Here is a 23,450-nt window from a genome sequence, read left to right as displayed (position 1 = left end):
GCAGGAGCTAATGCTTATATTGAACACTCAAGGCCTAACCTACAAGGTGGGCGCTTGGCAGGGGATATCGGGGTCCCATAATCAGCCTGGCAGGAGCTTCGGCTCAGACACACTGATGATACGAGTTTTTGAGACACGAATGGAATGAATCGGATATAAGAGTATGTCGAGATGAAGGATTGGTGACAGTTGGACACTTCGTCCATGATAGGTTGTGCTTACATTCGTTGTCGTTTGATTTCCTTCATTTGTTCATCCGTGTTGCTCATTTGCATATAGAGTTTGCGTAGACTTTTCTACTGGGTTAGTGTAGCTCAAGCCTTGTATTATTTTCAGGTGCTAACCCGGATCACTAGCTTGCATGACTAGAGTGCTTGAAGTGTGGACATACTTATTTTGAAAGCTAACCAAAAGAGTTACCAATTCATCTTTGTAAACCTCTTTTGAAAGATGCATTTGTAACTAAAATTGTAATTCTTTTGATTTGGAATATTGTTACCCTTAATCCTCTTTTGAAATGATACTTATGATAATTTGGGGCCGTCGAGCCTGTGTTGTAATATTTTGGAAACCTTGTGAGCTTGAAAGGATTGTTATGGGAATGAGAATACAGCAATCTTTTGGGTAACGTACGGATATTTGTGAGGATTTTTATTATTAAAATATTTTATAATTACGCTGAAAATTGAGGACGTGACAATATCTCATATACAAGGTTGTGTACAGTAGATTTTTCCTTTTTTGTATCCATTGTGGACCATTTGTTAGTTTCAGCCTCTTCTTCTATTTGTTTTTTGACTGCAGGTAAAGAGGTGCAGAGAAGTACATGAGAAAAGAGAAGTGTTTCAGCATCGTCTTTCCCTTCTTCTTCAAGTACTCTCGAGATACAGTCATCTAAACGCACCTATAGGAAAAAAACAAAAAGACATCTCAGTTCATCATAGATGTGAAAAAAACTAAGATGCACATAATTTTTTCAACTATTCTCGTAGCAAAATTAACAAACCACAACACATGACCAAAACACTAAAAATTTAACTTGTCATGGTGCTTCTCAAGAGCTATATATTTTCAAAAACCACTACATACTTTCCAGTAAAGATGTTATTAAAGCATTAATTGGGCCTTACAAAAAGTTGTGAAAAAGCACACCATATTCGAACTAAAACCAAAGCCATTTTCGGCCTCCATATTCGAACTTGTTGTAAGTGAAACACGTCGTAATTAAACATCCAAGTAGAAGCCATCTACCGGCCACCGACGATACCTATCTGCGAAGATCGGCATAAAGCGACAAAAACAAACCCGTAGATCAGAGCATAACCGAAACAAATCGAACAAAATCAAAGGAGACAGAACATAAATATAAATCAAACGTAATCAATACATACTACTATTGTATATTGATAAACACTACTGCATTCCACTACGCTCCTCCCTAAAATTCTGCTTGCAAATTTTCCGGAGTAGTTCAAAATTCAAATACAAGAATAAAAATGGAAATATGGTGCCTAATTTTTTTTTATCTGTACAAACTACGTTAATTGATAGGAGATTACTTTGCGTACTAAAATAAAAAATTTCAAGAAGTGAGTAATTAAAATGTATTTTTCTCTAGTGCATCAAAACGTGATTTCTTGTTGAAAACTTCCAAAATGAGCACCATATTTCCATTTCTCAAATATACTTTCTGCTCTCGTTAATAATTTCTCAAAAGAAATATTTATCTGTTAAAGAATTTCTTACTTTCTCATATACTTTATTGTTCTATCATACGTGAACTGTTCTTAATTAAAATTCTTGATGCATTTGTCTAATTCAAAAAAAAAAAAATCTATTTGAGAATTACTCGTATTCTCATTCTCCAAGTTTCCATTTCACAAATTCCTATGAAGAGAGACCTTATCTGCACACACACACTACTGAATAGGAAATCAAATCTTTTGAAAACACATAAACGGAAAGTTTCCTTATCTTTCTGTTGCCGTTTGGAACCTAAACAATTGGATATATATGGTAACCACATATATAACAAGTATATATGATATTGGAGAATGAAAGGTGGAGATTTATGAGGGGATAAATCTAGACCGTTGGTTATCTAAGGGATTCAAAAATTGTCCTCCCTTATTATATTACTAGAAATTGCCCGTGCCTGAAGGCACGGCTCGAAATCGGTATTCAACTCATAATCAATTTTGAAGGCCAAGGCCCCATTTGCAAAATTCTAACTATGCAAAAAACTAAAAACAATAGCTCAAGTATATCCACTAGTTAAGTTGAATCAACATATAAACAAACTAATAGTTGTAGTGCCCATACCTGAAGGCACTTATCGCCAGCCATTTAAATTCACAGCCAGTTTGACCACACTACAAACTGCGGATCACAACTGGAAAAATCCAATTGTAATCACAAAATCCACTTTATGCGCTTAAAAAAATCAAGGCTTCAGATAAGAATACAAAACCAGTAATTAAACTTAATGATAATATAGCAACATCTAGCTTTTATTCATCAAGTTCTCTAAAATTAAGAAGAAAATACACAACATAATCAGCCCTTCAATTGAATATGAAACTGTAATTCCACTTCTACTGAATCACTGATAACGAAGTTGTAGACTTTCTAAGCTTCAAGCTCCTACTCGATATATGTCACTGGTTAGCCAATGTTACTGGTTAGCCAGCGAATACCCTCTTGTAAAAGTTAAATAGTAACTCAAATAAGTTACCTTAGTCATTGATCTTGTCTATTAGTCCGAACACTATTGTGGTACGATCATTTCTTTTGTAGATGTACTTGTAAATATATTTAACACATCTCATTCCAACAAAAACTTCCACTTTGATTTGGAGATTGAATAGTCTAGCAAGATATGCATTGTAAGGCACCACATCCTTGTTATCAGCTGATTGACCCCTCACAAAGTACACCTAAAGAGTATATCACTATTTAACCTTTATACCAAAAAATAACAATGAAAAAATGCAAATAAAAATGTATACATAATTACGGATTAAGCATGGAATTGAGTAAGTTGTTCTTACAGTTTTCTCGAAGGCCTCGTTGAGCTGCATAAGAAAATAAAGAATTCAATGAAAGACATATGAAACAAATACTAATTTGATAACCTGCGACCAAGGAATAAAAGGAAATGGATCAACTCTCATGGAGATATCTGAAATCTAAAACGGATCAAAATTTAATTGAGCCTTTCAATGACTTTGTTGCATTGTTTACAAAGAATTAAGTACGAATAAAAATAATGAGAGAAGAACAAAAGCAACCTATAAATAATGTTGAGAATATTATCCCACTTGGAGTGCAACTGTTTCTTCTTCAGCATTTTCTTTTCTTTTACTTGTGAAGAATGTAGTTTCCTTTCCTTTCACATTTGCCTTAGCACAAATTATGAGATTAAGTAAATAACAATATTTGGAATAGAATTGAAAAATAAAAGAAATTTTCCTCGAAAATTCTTATCACAAAAATCTTAACCTTCGTACAAAAAATTGAAAAATGAAAGAATTTTTCCTCAAAAAAACTTAACCTTTGTACAAAAAACTGAAAAATTAAAGAATTCAAAGAAGAATCGATATAGTTGATCTTACAGTTTTCTTCAAGTCAGGATCGAGCTGCATAAGAAAATGAAGAATTAAAAAAATTACATTTGAAACAAATACTTCGATAACCTATGACCATGGTATAAAATGAAACGGATTGACTCACATGCCCATAGATGATCAATTTTTCCATGTCTAAAAGTCTTAAGAAGTTATCTGAAACGGAACAACATCAAAATATATTACATCCATCAAGATTCAAATGAAATCCAACATCATCTCAATTCCGATTTATTTAACCACTAATCAACCATTTAAAAGCCTAATAACATGAATTTTTTTTAAAAAAACATGCTTTGAAAGTGCAATACACAAATCTTTTTCAAAATTGACTAAGAACATAGTCACGAAATAAGTGACTAAGAAAAGACGGAATTTTCTTTTTTGGAAGAGAGAAAAGATGAAATGAGTCTAAGAAGGCCCGAGCCCAAAATTAGGTGATGACTTTTCAAATTATTTATGTTGTAAATCCTTTTTATTATTGCAGAACGTTTCCTCGATATTGAAATTGTTTATTCTGAGTATGTTACTGCCACTCTCTAAGGCACATGACATGCAAATGACTCCTCAAGTATTACACTCGGAAACTATTATTGTTTGCCACACTTAGGATTGAATCCAAATTAGCCATACTCCAAATTTTTTTAGATTGAATATTGGTTGCACATGACAGTCGTCACTCCAATTTGAACCAAGCGTAATCCACGAATTTTGGAGTTAGACTGAACAATGAGAACTATACAAAAAAAAACGTGAAGAACTGAGAAAAAAAAAAAGAAGAAGAGAATTTACCGTGGATGGAGAACGAGGAACTAAAGTGCCATACGTGTGGAGAGAGAACCGGAGAGAGGGCGAGAGTCAGGGAGACAAGAAAGATAACTGGAAAGAAAAAGTTTAGGGAGAGAGAGAGAGAGAGAGAGAATAAATCATTTAGCATTCATTACCGAAAATAAATTTTGATGTAACCAAAAATCCCTCCCACATTTACTTGTTCAAACTTACCAAAAATGCATTTAGCAAATGTGGCAATCATTCATTACAAAAAATCTGTCATTTAAAAAAATCAAGCTTCCTGTAAATTAAGACTTTGCCAATCAAGTCTTTGTATATGCATTTGCCGTGAATGCTTTTCAATTGGGTATCACTTTTTACCTTTCCTTTGCCTTCTAAAATTTGAATTCAAAGAATCAATTAAAAGCATAAGTTTTCTTATCTTTCCTTTGCCGTTTAGAAGCTAAACATGCAATTGAATATATATGGTAACAATATTGAATATATAACATGTATAGATGATATTGAAGAATGAAGAGTGGAGATTTATGCAGAAGGTGGGGATAAATTTGGAGCGTTGGTTATGTTAGGAATTCAAAAGCAGCTCTGTTTTATTATATAGATTATATAGATAGGAAACATTTTGTATCTCATCTAGTTGCATGTAGCCATGTTAATTTTGTTGGATCGAAAACTCGTAAATCACATAAGACTTACACGTACTATTGAAGTGCAGCGGAATTGAATTGCTTCAACCTTTTCACAATCTGAGGCCCGCTCTACAAGCACCGATTACGTTCACGAACACCGTCTTCTTTTCACGTCGGGTAGAAGAGACTACTAGAGTCTGCTCTTAATATCCACACCGCAAATCCTAGGGTTCTTAGATGGAAACCCTAGAAAGAGAAGATATTCCGCAGGAGAGTATTTTCTGGAGGAGGAGAGATAGAACTCTAACTCTGTGTATTGTATATCTCTCCAAATATCTGCAGGACTATATTTATAGATAAAAGTCCTAGAGTTCAAAGTCTCTTAATAGATGTAGGTGATCTATCTTTGAACTCTCCTAACAGATAGAGATTAGGAGTCTGTCTCATCCTTCTAACCAACTCAATCACATAACCCATGTGGACGACCCATGTGGGTTGGGTCTGGTCTGAACCGACCCATTTTTCTAACATCTCCCACTCATACACATTGGGCTTTAAGGAAAACATCTCATCCATGTCAATCTTATCAATTCTCTCTTCATACAAGAAATGAGGTGTGCAACCGACGAGAAAGAAACAAGCAAAATAGGAGTACCATATTAAGCTTCCATCAAACTAACATGGCACATCACTCCACAATGTCACGCCCTCGATTTTTAACATAAGTTAACAATACCATTTGAAATACAAAGTCCTCACAATCGTACGTACATAACCCCAAAATACAATACAGTTTCCAAATATCCACAAACTGGCCTACAATTACAACTTTTCGAAATAGGAGTTTCATAACAAGCGGTTTGTTTTACAAGGAATATAAAGTACTCTCCAAAAAATAGCTTTACTTGATAACGCCAACATGCACTTCAAGCATTCCATTACCTCCTGCAATGAACCTGAAATGGTAGTTTGAGCAAACACGTGCTCAGTAGAGAATTCTATGCTCAAATTATATGGAAATTTGATGAATCATGCACCATGAATGAGTGAATAATGACAGATATGCCCATAGTACTAGTGACTACCAACAAGCTACAAGCTATAGTCTAAGGGTCCTAAACTCCACATAAATGTCACTAACCGTTTACTCATCGGACTAGATACATTAGTGAACCCACGTCCATCCACCTTAGTCTACAACCCATTTAAATCATTTTATTATTCTTCATACGATATTACAATCTTTCTCGTGTCTACAGCCATCATCAAATCCCTTCATTACATAATCTTCCTTTCAATCAGATATTTCCATCAAGAGTCACTAGGGTCACCTCGGGTCTAGTTCCCTTGAGCGCAGGGTCACCCCGAGTCTATTCCCTCAATAGCAATAATCAGTTGGGTCATCTCGGGTCTAGTTCCCTCGAGCGCAGGGTCACCCCGAGTCTTTTCCCTCAATAACGACCACTTGGGTCACTGTTCACATTTTTCATAATCGTCATCGTTTCATAATCAATTTCATCATCACTCTGCCAAGTGTACCACAAAACTTTAATCAACCCTTGCATAGCTCCACAAATGTGCAGGTTCATACATTTTCATTAGTTTACCCATTCAGACATAGCGTATTAAGCCTATATATATATAATCCTACAATACTCTATCCATTAGTTTCTACACTTGAACCTCAGAGGACGGGTGCCAAAAGAATTGAAAGACTTGACGAGTCGTGAGGACACCAGTTATTATATCATCTCAACAGTTGTTTCACAATGTCGATTTTCACTTCAAGCATTCTAAACAATCTACCAATCCACCACACTTCCTCACCGTACGTCTAAGTACACCCCCCATACTTTCACATACCACATATCAGCCCACGTCTAGACTCTGCGATGCCCGGTCTTCTAGTTTCTATACTTGTAGTCCGTAAAGCATATACTAAAGGAATCTAAAGAATACTAAGAGTCGAGAGAAAACGGATTGCAAGACTACTCATCGGGGCCCTAGACATGTTCAAGTGTATCGTTCGGGTATTTCAATGTGTAATAACGTCCATTTCTTATTTCTTAACACAACGAGTTCATTTATGACCATCGGACACCGCTCTAGTGTGAAACAAGTAACACGCTTCAAAACACTAGAAAGAATGCATAACCAAACCCATTGGAGTCGACGAGAAGTTTCAAAATATGATTTGGAAGAAATAGGAAAGCAGCTGAAAAATACTGCAGCAGCTCAATCTCCTACCGGTAGGTGAACGAGTCCTACCGGTAGAACTTGACCTACCGGTAGGTTAAAGCTCCTACCGGTAGAAACTGGAAACTGGAAACTAGAAACTGGAAGGCCAACATTTGAACAAAAACTTGACCTACCGGTAGAAACTGGAAACTAGAAACAGGAAGGCCAACATTTGAACAAAAACTTGACCTACCGGTAGGTTAAGAGCGGCTTGACCTACCGGTAGGTCAAGAATTCCTACCGATAGTAGGTGAATGAGTCCTACCGGTAGAATTGAATACGTTGAGTAAGAGCAGCTTGACCTACCAGTAGTAGGTGAACTAGTCCTACCGGTAGAACTGAATACTTTGAGCAGCTTTTGAGCTGCTGCTGTACGTTTGATCTAGTTGAGGAAAAATTTCATACTTGTCCTATCGGTAGGTAAGAAGCTCCTACCGGTAGGGAGAGAGTTTTTCTAATGATTTTGACAGGATATTCAAATTCCGATCCAATCTAAATAATAACCAATACAAGCTCGAGAAATGCATAGAAACACTCAAATAACATATAAAGAGAGGTAGAATTCCCTACCTCAAGGGTTTGAGCAAAACCCGACCCTTTGGCCAAGTCAACCATAGCTCCACGAGGTCCGATCACGAATTTTCTTGGATATTCAGAAAGCCCGTGCTCCGCATAGCAACTTTAATTCTCGGACCTTGTCCGGAATCTCACCCTAGGTAGATGAAATCGAAGAGAGAAGAGAGGAAGGAGTTTTTGGACCGAGAAGAGAAGAGAGAGAGTGAGGGAGAGAAAAATGGGAGTATTATTCTCTCCCTGGGAAATAAAAGAGGTGGGGGACGAATCCCCTGCTTCTCGCACCATCCCCTCACACGTGCACCTTTCGCACAATCACCCTTATATCCTTCCACGAATACGTCACACTGAATATCTGTACCATCTATCTCAATGGGCCGTACGATATTAACAAAAGAAAAATAAATAAATAAATAAAATACGGCCTAAAAATACGGGTCTCTACACACAAGATCTCGTCATTTCCCTAGACAAAACTAGCCACATTGGATCGAGCATCTCCAATCCCTCTTGAGTCTCAGCTTAGAGCTATGCTCAACCCCCTTGCGTTGGTGTGCTTCCAATTTCAAATTTATTTTTCATTTTGATCTACTATATATAAAAGGATAATAACTTGTGCCGGCACAAAGCACAACCAACCGCATAAACGAATGTGATACCAGAAAGTCTTCCTTGAGTCCTCATGTCATTCCATGTTAACCTTGCTGCTTTCCCAGTCATGCTCCATGGGACCCTGACATTTCGTGGCCTTAGGTAGTCAAGCTAGAGTGGCAACACAACGTCTCTACTTCATGACATAGTCTCAAGTCAAGTAAGGGCAATGTGTGGTCATATAAATGACTCTTACAGCTCACATAGTGATAGGAAAGGGATCCACGCTATCACTCCTCTAAATATGGTCGACAACTGCACATGTGGCATGATTCACATGCTACGGTGGAGTAATCCATAAAGATTGTGTCACTCTCAAAAAACACCATACAGACATAAGTACAGTCGCTACTAAAAGCGCCTTACTCGAGACTCTCAAATTTGTCGCATGCACTACGCCCTATCTAGGTCTCTACCTGGCTCAACCAAAGGCTACACAGACTCTGTGTTTGGTCAAGAGTGACCTCATCTTGGTCCAACCAAGGCGACAATACTCTAAATTCAGCATCATATAAAGAGTATAATTATGTCTCATCTCGCTCGCCCATCAGCGCCAAGGTAGGTTACCGTGTGAGATGGTCAACCCTTTGCCTTTTGACACACAATTGTAAGTGCATAACAATTTAAATGCAACATGATTTTTATTATCACAATCAACTCGAATATAAAAATCAATGCATAAAGAATAAATATCCGAAGGTGTCTCAATAAAGCATAAACAACTCAAATCCTACGAAGACCCAGACTACTAACATGGCTCTGAAAGACATCCCTCGCTATAGGCTTAGTCAAGAGATCAGCAACCATACTGGTCATAGATATATGCTTTAGGACCACCTCTTCTTGCGCAACCATGTCTCGAATGTAGTGAAACCGGATATCAATGTGTTTGGATTTTCCATGATATTTGGGATCCTTAGTATAAGCAAGGGTCGCCGTACTATCACAATATAGAGTCACAGGCCCACTAGACTTAGGCCTTGTGTCAAGGCGCTATAAGAATCTCCGCAACCAAACAGCCTCTTGGACCGCTGAAGAACAGGCTATGTACTCAGATTCCATTGTGGACAATGCGATACAAGTCTGTTTCTTACTGCACCAGGAAATTGCTCCACCAGCAAGCAAGAATGCATATCCTGAGGTAGATTTGCGCTCATCAATGTCACTACCCCAGTCTGCATCACTGTATCCTCGTAAGCATCCGTCTCCACCTTGATAGCATAGCATGTAATCTGCAGTGCCTCACAAGTATCTAAGTATTCTTTTCACAGCCTTCCAGTGAGCAAGTCCAGGGTTACTCTGAAACCGACTGACCAACCCTACTGCAAAAGAGATATTTGGTCGAGTACACAACATAGCGTACATCAGACTCCCAACCGCCCTTGCATAGGGGACTTGAGCCATTGCCTTCTTTTCTTGATTAGATTGAGGGCATAAAGCAAGACTCAAGGTGTGTCCCTTCTCGATTGGAGTGTCAATGGGTTTGGAATTTTGCATTCAGAAACGCTCAAGAACTTTTTTGATATAGGTTTCTTGACTCAAACCAAGAACCCTTTTTGAGCGATCTCTAGTGATCTTAATTCCAAGTACAAAATCAGCCTCACCCATGTCCTTCATCTCAAAGTTTGAAGACAGTCACTCTTTAGTGGCAGCAATCATCTCCATATCATTCCCAGCTAAAAGAATGTCGTCAACATACAAAGAGAGGATAAGAAAAGTTTTCTTGGACTCTTTAACATAAACACAATGGTCTTCTTCAATCATCGTAAACCCATTAGAAATAATGGGTCGATGGAATCTCAAATACCATTGTCTAGATGACTGCTTCAGGCCATAAATGGAACGTTTCAGCTTGTAAACTTTGCGCTCACGTCCCTCAACTTTAAAGCCAACCGGTTGATCCATATAGATCTCCTCATCTAGTTCTCCATTGAGAAATGCAGTTTTAACATCCATTTGAAAAAGTTCCAAATCCAAGAATGCGACAATAGCTAGAATGAGGCGAACAGAGACTATTCTCACCACCGGGGAGAAAGTCTCATCATAGTCTATACCCGCTTTTTGGGTAAAACCCTTCGCCACAAGACGAGCTTTATACTTGTCGATTGATCCATCTGCCTTGCGCTTAATCTTTAAGACCCATTTATTACCAATGGTCTTGCGCCCAAGCGGAAGATCTACCAACTCCCACACTTGATTTTTGCCCATAGAACTAATCTCATCCTTCATAGCAGCTAGCCATTCCTTACATGCAGGTGAAGACAAAGCCTCATTGTACGAACTAGGCTCATCTTCCTCTTCAGGAGCACACATGAAAGATTCCCCTTCAACCTCAAAACGACGATGAGGAATACTTTCACGATGACTCCTACGTAGCGGAGGATCTTAAGAATCAATGGTCTTGTAACGCCCCGAATTTTGGGTACGTTAAGAAGACAATTTTATTGATAAAATCTATAACGCCCTGAATTTTGGGTACGTTAAAAGGACATTTTATTCATAAAATCAAATGGAGTCTGGCTTTTATTACAACAAAACTCCTACAAGAGTTCAATATTTACATAAACGGAGGGGGATTCTAGGGTTCCTAACTACAGCTCCTCAGCTCCTCCATTCTTGCCAGCTCCTCAGCTCCAAAGCCTCCACGGTGATCTGCTTACCTTGATCATCTACAAAGTCTGACACATTATACCAGCGTCGCCACCGATATAATATGTCAGGGTCACCAAAAGGCAACACCGTGAGCTACAAAGCTCAGCAGAGTAATCCCATACCCGCTAACCCATAACTTAAAACAACTGGAAATAATAACACATCGATTTCCACATGATACATATATACGCAGCTTAACAATGACACATCCACATTCGTTAATCAACTATCGTTGGTGTCCAAGATTTCAGAGTTTCTCCTACGCGACTCATCGTAGACCGTGTCAACATTTTCATTTACAAAACAACCTTTCAAAAACCATTTGTTTAACACAAAAACATTTGCATTGGCTCCGTACCGCGGATAACCAAGCTACACACCCAACCTTTTAAAATCATTTGCATTGGCTCCGTACCGCGGATAACCAAGCTACACACCCAACCTTGGTTCCGCCGCGCCGGGTTCCCAAGTATCCTCACAATGGTTCCGCCGCGCCGGGTTCCCATTGGCACACAAAAATATTTGCATTGGCTCCGTACCGCGGATAACCAAGCTACACACCCAACCTTGGTTCCGCCGCGCCGGGTTCCCAAGTATCCTCACAATGGTTCCGCCGCGCCGGGTTCCCATTGGCACACAAAAATATTTGCATTGGCTCCGTACCGCGGATAACCAAGCTACACACCCAACCTTGGTTCCGCCGCGCCGGGTTCCCAAGTATCCTCACAATGGTTCCGCCGCGCCGGGTTCCCATTGGCACACAACCTCACAATGGTTCCGTTTTTCCCGGATCCCATTGGAACACACACAAAAACACCCATCACACAATGGGCTACCACGTCCGGCCACATTGTGGTTTTCACAATCCACGCAATGGGCTACCAAGTCCGGCCACGTTGCGGTTTTCAAAACAGTTCAACCTTTTCAAACGTTTCTTTTACACACGCACACGACTCACATAATGTCTCCCAAAATCGGTCATTATGTAGTTTCAAAATATTTCCTTCCTCGGAAAACATTTCTTTTAATTAACCACACCCTAGGTGTCATGTTTTACTTTCTCGGTTCTCGTGTCTCGTTTGCATACAAAGACTCCGCGGTAGGACAAACGTAAGCAAGAATCATCTTAATAAGATCATCCAATTCTATATTACTTATCACGCTCAATTACTACTCATAGCATAACGCCACATGTACGGACGCCTTTGGAGTGTATCACTTATGCTTTATTCAAAGCACAACGCCACATGTACGGACGTCTTTGGAGTGAAATCACTTATGCTTTATCACATACCACAAGTAATACAAGCAACTCATATACGCATATTCATAACTATCTTAAAGATCAAAATACGAATACTTCTAATCAAACGATAAGTACGTAAATAAAGATAACCTACTTTGTATTTGAGTAAGTAAATACATAGGGAGTAAGTAAGGATTTCCATACCGTTCTAACATACGGTTCTATACGTAGAGTTAGGGTCAAGGGGTTCTACCTTACTTCTTGGCGGTAGTCGGCTACGGAAGGTTAGTCGGCTACGGAAAGTACGTCGGTGGTCGGACAGAGTAACTTCCTACGGTAGTCTCCGGTAGCTTCGAAAGAGAAAGGTTTCTCTCGAAACTTCAACTTGACTAACACTACTCTACTTTATGGATCGAGGGGTGGTCGAGTGGCGGTCTAGTGGCGGCTTTAGGATGAGTTTCTTGAAGAACTCAAGAACTACTCAAGAACATGAAGAACAAAAAGAAAGAACAAAGAAAGAACACAATTTTTCTAGAGAGAGAAGTTGCTAGGTGAAGGTGTGAGTTCAATGCTTGGAATGGGGTCCTATTTATAGGAAAAATCTTGGCTCCTTCTCCCTCTCTAATGGCCAGCCCTCTCTCTCTCTAAATCCTCCATGGATTTGCTCCATCAACTCACATCAAAGCATGTCAAGTTTGATTGAAAGCTTGATGGGTTAGGGTATTAGGCTTGCATGGCTAAGAATTGTACCAAAGATTGGATTTTGGGAGATTTGTTGGTAACAAGGAGACAAGGGTACAAGATTTGGTCATAAAACAAATATGGGAGTACAAATGGGGAGTTAAGTTTGGTTAGGGGAAAGATTCTCCCATGGACTTGAAAGATGTAGGAAGATATGAAAGATCAAGAAAGTACAATCCCATCTTCTTCTCTCTCTCTCTCTCTCTCTCTCTCTCTCTCTCTCTCTCCCTAGTACACACACACACACACACACACACACACACACACACACACACACATATATATATATATATATACATAAACAAGAAAGAATAAATAAAAAGTACCAAGTACAAGATTTTCCAAATCAAAATCCTATTAAAGAAATCTAATAAGGCACATGTCACTTTAAATAAATAAACTAGGGTACTTTGTAATCTAGGTAGATCACACCTCCCATTAAACAAATCCAATTGGGTACAAAACCCCAATACAAAATAATAAAAAGGTACTTAAGAAAATCTTTAGGCTTTAAAGGCTACATAATAAAATATGGGTACTTTCAAATTAAAATATTGGTACATCATCACATGGGGTTTAAGAAAATATTAGTTTAATGAACCCATGTACTAGGTGAAAGAATAACTCTATTACCCAATGGATAATAAACCCCCTAACATTTATTGTCCAATGGTTAATAGCTACAAGGAAACTTTTTATAGTAAAATAATCAAAAAGGTACCTTAAAGTAATTTTATAAAAGTCTATAATAGTACTTTGTCCAAATCTTTCTTTAAACCCATTTAATATAAAGAATTGGGTTTCTATTATCCAATGGATAATAGTTCCCTTAACTTTTATTGTCCAAAGGACAAAGAATAAAACCAAATTAATAAAAAGAAATAAATAAGTAATTTCTAGGGTTTGAAAAGGTTGACTAGTCACATCAACTTTATTGAAAGGTTCCCTAGTCACATCGGTACTTTATTTGGTCAAAAGACTCTATTATCCAAGGGTCACTAACTTCCCTAACGGTTTTTACCCAATGGATAATAATTCTCCTTGCGGTTAATAACCTTTGGACAAAAGAGTACAAGTACCATTTATTTTAAAATAAGATTTTGAAAGACTACATGTACTTTTCAAATAAAAAGTTTATTATCCAATAGACAAAAATTACCCTAACCATTATGGACCAATGGGTAAAGACAAAGGTTCAAGAGTTTCAAAAGGTCCAAAAGGTTCATCTAGCAACTAGGTGAGTTGGTTGCTCGGTTCCTCCAAGTAGTCGGTTAGAATTTAATTCGATTGGCCAAGTAAGGTTTCTAGTTGAGAGTTTAACCAATGACCAAAAAATCTAACTACGACGGAAATTAATAAGCAATCATATAGTCACACAAGAGAAAAATAAGTAATTCAAATAAAATTCAAATATTTAACAAAATTTTTATTGACCAAAATTCAGGGTCGTTACAGGTCTCTAGTGGAGTACTCCCACTAGGAGGCAAGCTACTCCCACTGTTCTCGACGACCATAGGATAAGGATTTAAACTCCCACCCTCGCTAAGAACAGGTGTAACTTCCTCTGATTCACACAACTCATAAAGATTAAGATCTCCCCTCACATCACCTCTGCTTGGAAACTCATGTTCAATGAAATTCACATCTCTGGACTCAATTTCAGTCAATCCACCATCAGGTTGTTGGCATATCATAACATACCCTTTAGAGTGTTCAGGATACCTTACAAAGATACCCTTTTTGCCTCTCGGATCTAATTTTCCAAGCTGCTGTGAAGGAATGCGCACATAACCTGCTAACCCCCAGGGTCTCAAATGATCAAGAACTGGCTTCCTGCCTGTCCACAACTCATATGGTGTAGAAGAGATTGATTTACTTGGCACACGGTTAAGGATGTACGCCGCACTCAATAGAGCATCTCCCCAAAAACTAATTGGAAGATTAACATGTGCCATCATCGACCTAACCATATCTAACAGTGTACAATTTCGTCTCTCTGCAACACCATTTTGTTGCGGAGTACCTGAAATTGTTAACTGTCGTTGGATACCTTTATCTTCACAGAGCCCTTTAAATTGCTCAGATAAGTATTCGCGTCCGCGATCTGTCCTTAGAACTTTTAGGGTTCTTTCTTTTTTATTCTCAACTTCGTTAACAAATCGAATGAAGTAGTCCAATGCTTCCGATTTATGAGAGATCAAATAGACATATCCATATCGTGAATAATCATCTATAAATGTGATGAAGTAGGTACCACCATGTCATGCCCTAACATTCATGGGTCCACAAATGTCTGAATGAACTAGCTCTAGTGGACTTGTAGCTCGCACTGCTTTACCCAATGGTTTTCTTATCGCTTTTCCTGCCATGCAAGGCTCACACATTGGTAGGTTGACTTTAGCGAGTGGACCTAAAAAGCTCTCTCTAGCTAACCTAGTCATCCTATCTTGGCCAATATGACCTAACCTGGCATGCCATTTCACAGAACTAGAAACAACGTTATCATTGTGAAAAGCCATAAATGCATTATTATTCAAACCATCCAAATCCAAAACATAGAAACCACCAGAAATAGATCCATGCCCAAACGGCTTATTACCTAAGTAGATGGAAAAACCATCTTTGCTGAAATTAAAGGAAAATCCTAACGCAACTAAAGCTATAACTGTTATCAAGTTATGTCGAACTCCAAGGCATAAAGTACATCATAGAGAATAAGTGTGCGACCACTTTGCAACTTCAGCTGATAAGTGCCAACTCCTAGCACATCTTCGGCTGAACTATTCCCCATAAAGACACTCTGGCTGCCAATAGGAATCCGGCGATACTCGATAAATCCTCCTTGATCTCGTGCTACATGTTTTGTCGCTCCTGTGTCAACAATCCAATTAGGATCAGTATGAGCAACCAATACATGAGAGCAAACTAAGCAATCTATGCGAGAAATACGATAAGATGGTACCTTCTTCGGCTCAGTGCAATCACAAGCGAAGTGTCCAATCTTCTGACAGTTGTAGCAAGTCACTTTAGATTTATCCTTCTTGCCTCCTCTCTTGCCTCTGCGGCACTTAACATGTTCTTTTGGCGCATTATCTCTAGCTGGTCCTTGCTTAGCCTTGCCATCTTGCCTTTTGCGCTTAGACCCAATTGCATGTCTTGCACTGGCTAGGTTCAACCACAAGAACCTCATTGCCTCGCTTAGCATCTTGACGCTTGGCTTCAAGCTCAAGATGTCACTTCAAATCATTAAAGGTTTTAACCATTTCATTGTGTCATTGTGAGCTTGAAATGGTCCCATGTCTTATCAGGCAAAGATCTACGCATAGTGAGAATCTGCTGCTCATCAGTCAGAACGTTACCGGCAGTCCTAAGGTTGCGTATCATAGTCGACATAACCCTCAAATGTTCAGGCATGGAATGTTGGGGGTTCATTTTATAACTGTCGAACTTCAATGTTAATGTGCGCAACCTAGTTGCCGTTGTGCCACCAAAAACAATTTTCTGCTGGTTCCACATTTCTTGGGCCGTAGCACAGTTTTCAAACTCGCCAATGAGATCATTGTGCATGCTAGCTAACATAGTAAAGCGCGCACAGCGATCTTTCTTGACCCAATTTTGATAAGTTTCCATGTTTCAGCGGTCTTGGGCAGTGGTCCCCTCTTCGAGGACAGTCATCGTATTGGTCAAGGTTTCAAGTACTTCTTGCTCATTCAGGAGATACTGGATTTTCTTGTGCCACATGTCATAGTTTTTCCCATCCAGTTTCTCTCCCTTAACAAGATCAGCAACAATAGTCTTCGAGGCCATTTCACTACATTTATTTGCGCATTGGAAATATTTAGTACATTACAATAAGTTTATCATAAAACCCTATTAAGCAAATAATGATTATAACCATGGATAGAGATCGAAAATCTGCAATGCTCGTAGTCATCACTCCAATACATGGTGTAAATCATTATTTCTTAATCGATTTTTAGACAAAATTTCCAATGAATCAATATAACAGTAAGAGGATGGGACTAGTTATTTTAAGTCCCTAATTAATATTTTATGCAAGAATGGGAGCAAAAATATTATACAAACATAAGTGCAAAAATTCACCCCCTTACAAATAAAAACAAATGAGGGTGTTGCACTTATTCCATATAATAAGTTTGTCTCCGGTCCATATCATCAATGAGAGCCCATCTCCAAACGCATACAAATATTAATTCCTTCAATTAACCATCCATGTCAACATGCAACAACACATAATAGGTATAGGCATGGATGGTTCCACCACACTCTCCCTCTAAGAAGATGGGTAAAGTCCAACAACTTAGGGTACAATAACTTGCGCCGTAAGGTAGCAAAAACAATCCATACATGATAAACTGAATTCATCGAATTATTTACTATCATGAGAAAAACCAGATGCAATAGGATATAGATTCGAACCTATATCAATCCAAAAAGACGAGAACATAAATTTAATTTGTGCAGTCTACCATCTAGATTGGCTTCTTCAAATCACATTGATTTGGGGTGTCACGGTCCAGAAATTAGTCGCAAACGCCAAGTTTTTTATTTATTTATATATACTATAAAAACTGACCAATAGTTGTTTAGTTTTTAATCCATCTTCTATCCAGAAAACTTGTCAAAAAATAACTCACGACAATGCTCCTTATTAGTTTACTACTAGAAAACAGAACATTAATCCATCTGTTTGAAAAGAAACAGAGCCCAATCTCTATTGTTCAAAAAAAAAATATTTGTTCTACTGGGCTCTCAAGTCACATGAAAAAACAAATATTGGTCAAACCCTCACTTGGCACTAGACTTGTCAACACAAAAACGTGAGATTTATTATGAGCACCCAGTGCTCCAGCCTCATGCGTGCCCATACCGCCCCAAATCCAGTGCACCCGCAACCGATTAATCTAACTATTCACTGGACCCACTCAATAATCATCACAGAAGCCAAGACCAATTAGATGTTCTCACTACTGCATGATCTGCATCTGTCATTCTTTTCTTTTGAATGAAACAGAACATCACGTATTTGTATCCGAAATTTAAAAACGGAAACAAGCCTAAGTGTTTCATGCGAGAGCGAGCCCTAATGAGCTCTGATACCAATGTTAATTTTGTTGTATCGAAAACTCGTAAATCACATAAGACTTATACGTACGATTGAAGCGCAGTAGAATTGAATTGCTTCAAGCTTTTCACGATCTGAGGCCCGCTCTATAAGCACTGATTACGTTCACGAACACCGCCTTCTTTTCACGTCGGGTAGAGGAGACTACTAGAGTCTGCTCTTAATATCCACACCCCAAATCCTAGGGTTCTTAGATGGAAACCCTAGAGAGAGAAGATATTTCGCAGGAGAGTATTTTCTGGGGAGAAGGAGAGATAGAACTCTAACTCTGTGTATTGTATATCTCTCCAAATATCTGCAGGACTATATTTATAGATAAAAGTCCTAGAGTTCAAAGTCTCCTAATAGATGTAGGTGATCTATTATCTTTGAACTCTCCTAACAGATAGAGATTAGGAGTCTGTCTCATCCTTCTAACCAACTCAATCACATAACTCATGTGGACGACCCATGTGGGTTGGGTCCGGTCTGAACCGACCCATTTTTCTAACAAGCCATTTAGCATAGGCAATCCTAATTTTCTTTTCTTTTCCTCCTCAAGTATGCCTCTTATAAGTTGTATATTCTGTGAGCCTCTTCTTCTTTTTTTCTATTTCAAGTTGATTTACCCAGAGAGAGAGAGAGAGAGAGAGAGAGAGAGGTGGAGAGGGAGATGTGAATACTTTGTGATTATTTTATAACTTTTTTAAAAAAAATGGAGTAGTGCCAAGTTGACTACAAACATAGCTCAAAATATTCACATCTCCCTTGGGTATGTAAGCTGTGTATTAGGTTAGCCTTTTTTCTATGGAGGCTGTTAATACCACAAGAACATTAGTTCCTGCCACGGTCATTGATTACCAAATGTGCTAGAATGACCCAATTGCCCTCCCATGCAATCAAAATTCTTTTGACTTCCTTATCATTTACTCCATAGCTTTTCCTATACCCCTCACCGGGGAAAAAAATTCAGTGCCGAGCGGGTACCACGTGGTGCTCGCTGGGTGCATCCGAGCCATCCATTGCATTTTTGGACGGCTCGAATTTGGAGAGAGAAAGTGTTGGGGTGAGAGGAGAGAGAGGGTTTCAATCCGAGCCGTCCAAAAGTGTATTGGACAGTTCAAATGTACCGAGCAGGTACCACGTAGGATATACCCACTCGGCACCGAAAAAATTTCTCACTAACCAGACTTTTTGTGCACTGATCGAATACCTATTTTATTTTGTCCATTCCAAATGCAATTTGATGCTCCTAGCAGCCAACAAAGAATAGCTACTCTGCCTTCCAACTTGAGAAAAAAACTTTCACAATCCACTTTTTTAGGGCAGGTACATCTTGTGGTCATCTTACATACCTAGAGTCTGCAAAGCCAAGATTTGAATCAACATGTAGCGCTCTTCGATACTAAGACAGAATGAAAAGTCATATAATTGGCCTTTGTCCTGATCTTTGTTTTTTGATAGAGAAGAATAAAGGTCTCGTCCAACTCTCTTGCGTTCTTTAAATAAAAGCCATCGAGTTAATATTTTCCTGATCCGAACCATATAATTTACAAATTGCAACTTCTACATCAATTGTGTAAAAAATGAAGTTATTTGGATACCCGTAAATGCCTAATCAACTTACATGCATGCACTAAAACAAGGGTTTGAAATTAGGAGTGTGGGTAGTGTCACACCCTCGATTTTCAACATAAATAAAGATAACTTTTCATAAATAAAACTCCTCACATTATCTTACATAATACCCCCAAAAAAGTTATTAAATTACAGATCCATCTCCAAGAGTTTGAACATATTACATCATTAAAAGAAATAGAGTTAAGGTTCTATTACATTCCCAAAACATGTTTCACCAAAATGTCCATGAGTCTCCTTTACCACATCTTCCAAAAATTTGCACTAGAATGCATGCACTTCATTCCACGGTACTGCTCCGAAATCACACCTGAAAGATGATAGGTTGAGCTACACTAGCCCAATAGAGAAATCTACACAACCATTATATGAAAATGAGATGACAGGTAGAATGAATAACTGAAACAGGGTACGGTATTTCAAAGGAGAAACAAAACACTACAAGTAATTGTCCCAAAGTCGATGACATAAATGAAATACCATGACTACACAACAAGACTCTAGTTTGACCACGAGAACTTACTATCTATATGATTTTCTCATGGCTGCCACTGCCCCTCATCTTATTTCAAATCACCAATCCGATATCTTGACTTATGAAATTATCATAATCAAAGAATCGCAACACCAATGTCTTTCATATCACTCACACTTTCACAATGATAGCCCCTTTTCATTCACATTGTGTCACAATTTCCTTATCGTTCTGTGTCATGAGCAAAAGCTCCTGCCAGGCCATGTAAGGGATCCCGATACCCTCCACCAGACATCTTACCCATTGGTTGGTCCTAAATATATTATGCATTTGCTCCTGTCGGGCCATTTACGAAGTCCCGTTACTCCCCACTAGTACCTCTATCACTGATGGAGCTAATTCAACTCAAACATCATAGGTCACCATACCACAATTCCTCCGATACACTTTACAAGTCAGTCATTCATCTCAATCACATATAGTAAACTCACAACGAATACTTATTCACATAGAAGTAGTACGGATAAATTCCACTTCAGTCAACTCACTATCATTACACCATTAATTTCTCATATCACCATTTAAGCTTGTACATATTATACATCAAAGGGCACTTACTCACAACGATTTATAGATTTCATCCTAGCAACTCTTTAAACCGTATAAGCTACGCAAGAGATGTACCACAAATCAATCATGAGGGAAATGTCTCTCGTATTTACACCTAGCGTTGTTTAACTTAGCGGAGTGTTCTACATGTTCGTCTTTCACATTGCATGTCAGCACACACAATCTTCGCCCACCTATATTCATTATGTTCTCTAAACTCACGTTTCGGTATCAATAGGCTCCTACAGAACCCAACAACCACTATAAAACCTTAAGTATACCACTAGCCTCATCTAATCATTCAATTATGTACTCAGACGAACCTAAGAATATCCGTGTTTCACTCAACAATTCTAAGGAAAAGGGAATGCCCAACGTATACAAACATGTCTATCTTATTTTGGCTACCAAACCTTATCAGTTAAGAATTAGGAGATAAGACCACCACCATTGGAAAGAATATTTCTGGTACATGAATTTTGATATAAAATTTGTTCAAAACGGAGTTCGAATGAAAAAGTTATGCCCCTTCGAAGTTTTGCCAAAAATGCAGATTTTTCATTTCCTACTGGTAGGACACAACCTCGTACCGGTAGGAGACCAGAATTTCATCAAAAGACACTACTGGACAGCCTTTCTACCGATAGGGCAAAAAATCCTACCAGTAGGACCTGGATTTTCAGTGCACGATTTTCAGATTTCACAAGAATAATTTCAACAACGAAACCAACGATCTAGGGCACGATTCAAACACCAAATCAACACATAAACACATAGTAGATGTGAGAAATCCCTACCTCAAAATCAAAGAACGGAACCCAAGCTCAATCAAGCAAGTCCTAGCTCCGAAAATCTTGAATCAACCGAATACTCTTCTCCGAGCTCTAGAACACTTGAATGCAAAAATCTTGCTGCAGATCGTAGTGGGTTTGAAGTATTTTGGGGTGTTGGAGTGTGAGAGTTTGAGAGAGAGAGAGAGAGAGAGAGAGAGAGAGAGAGAGATAGCCGAGAGAGTAGAGAGAGTTCGGATAGAGAGAGAGGGAGGGGTGGATTGTGTGGTTCTTACACCCACACCTATATATACTCCATGATCTTTGCTTTACACTAACGACCCTCAACTCCAAGTTCTCGCACATTCGCTCCAAATCTCATATTCACACAACCTTTCACATTATCCCGATTTTCTAATTTTCATTTAAGCACCTAAATTATCGAATTTAAAACACAGGTCTTTACATTCTACCCTCCTGAAAGAAATTTCGTCCCGGAATTTAAGCAAGACAACGAAGACACATCATCAAAGAATTCTAGTCCAAAAACCTTGTCCACTACACGACGCTCCGTATCCACCAACTTCCGTGTTCAAAACGCAAGAAGACTCTATAATATAACGACTAGCCAGTATAGTTTCCTATCGAGATACTCGCCAAGTTCCAATGTTAGCACACATCAAATCACAACATCATTGTATCCGCATGAACCGTAATCATGATTTCAACCAATTCCGGTCCCATAAACCGTATCCATTCACATTACTTCCTACTAAATGAAATGTCGGGATGATCATAAGGTAGAAACAAGAACAAGACCACAAGATAAGCAACAACCGTGGTTCAATGATCCAATGTTCATAATTCAAAGTTTACCGTACATCTCGATAGATAACCATTTTCATTCCTCCATGTGTTCGACATCTTTTCATTTTTTTTTTTGTCATGAGCCAAAGCTCCTGCTAGGCCAATTTGGGATATCCCGATATCCCCTGCTAGGCATCATACCCATCAGTAGGTCCTGAAGTCCAAACACATAGGGGGGGATTGTGTGGTTCTCACACCCACACCCGCTCCTATATATACTCCATCTTTGCGTTACACTAACTCCCCTCACCTCCAAGTTCTCGCACATTCGCCCCAAATCTCATATTCACACGACTTTTCACATTATCCCAATTTTCTAATTTTCATTTAAGCACCTAAATTATCGAATTTAAAACACGGGTCTCTACAGGTGGCACCTACCCGACCCCCACCACACGGCTCTGCCACTGCCTAGGGTACATTTTATTGTTTTACTTATTGTGTTAGGATTTATTTTTTTCACCGCTACGTAGTTTTAGAGATCTATTTTAGTTTTCGCGACTTCATTATCAAGTTAAACTTTTTCTCATGTTGATTTGATAGTTTACAGAACTTATGGATATTGAACAATAAATTCAAAAGTATCAATGGAATTTCAAGTAATCAAATTGAACAAGAATGGATCACTGTAGAAGGTCAATAAAATGAAGAAAATGGCAGTATCAAATTAGATTATCATTGTGTTGTTCATAAAAAATAAGATTATCAATGACAAAGATGCGAAGAGATGTTTCTGTCCTAGAAGGGGTAGTTTAGAAAAGTTAATTAATGAAGGAAAAGTAAAAAAAGCTTGGATTGCTTGGAGGGCAATTGGGTCA

Source organism: Rhododendron vialii, chromosome 6a, assembly GCF_030253575.1.
Source record: "Rhododendron vialii isolate Sample 1 chromosome 6a, ASM3025357v1".
NCBI lineage: Eukaryota > Viridiplantae > Streptophyta > Magnoliopsida > Ericales > Ericaceae > Rhododendron > Rhododendron vialii.
The sequence above is the reverse complement of the archived record's forward strand: the minus strand, read 5'-3'. Positions refer to the sequence as shown.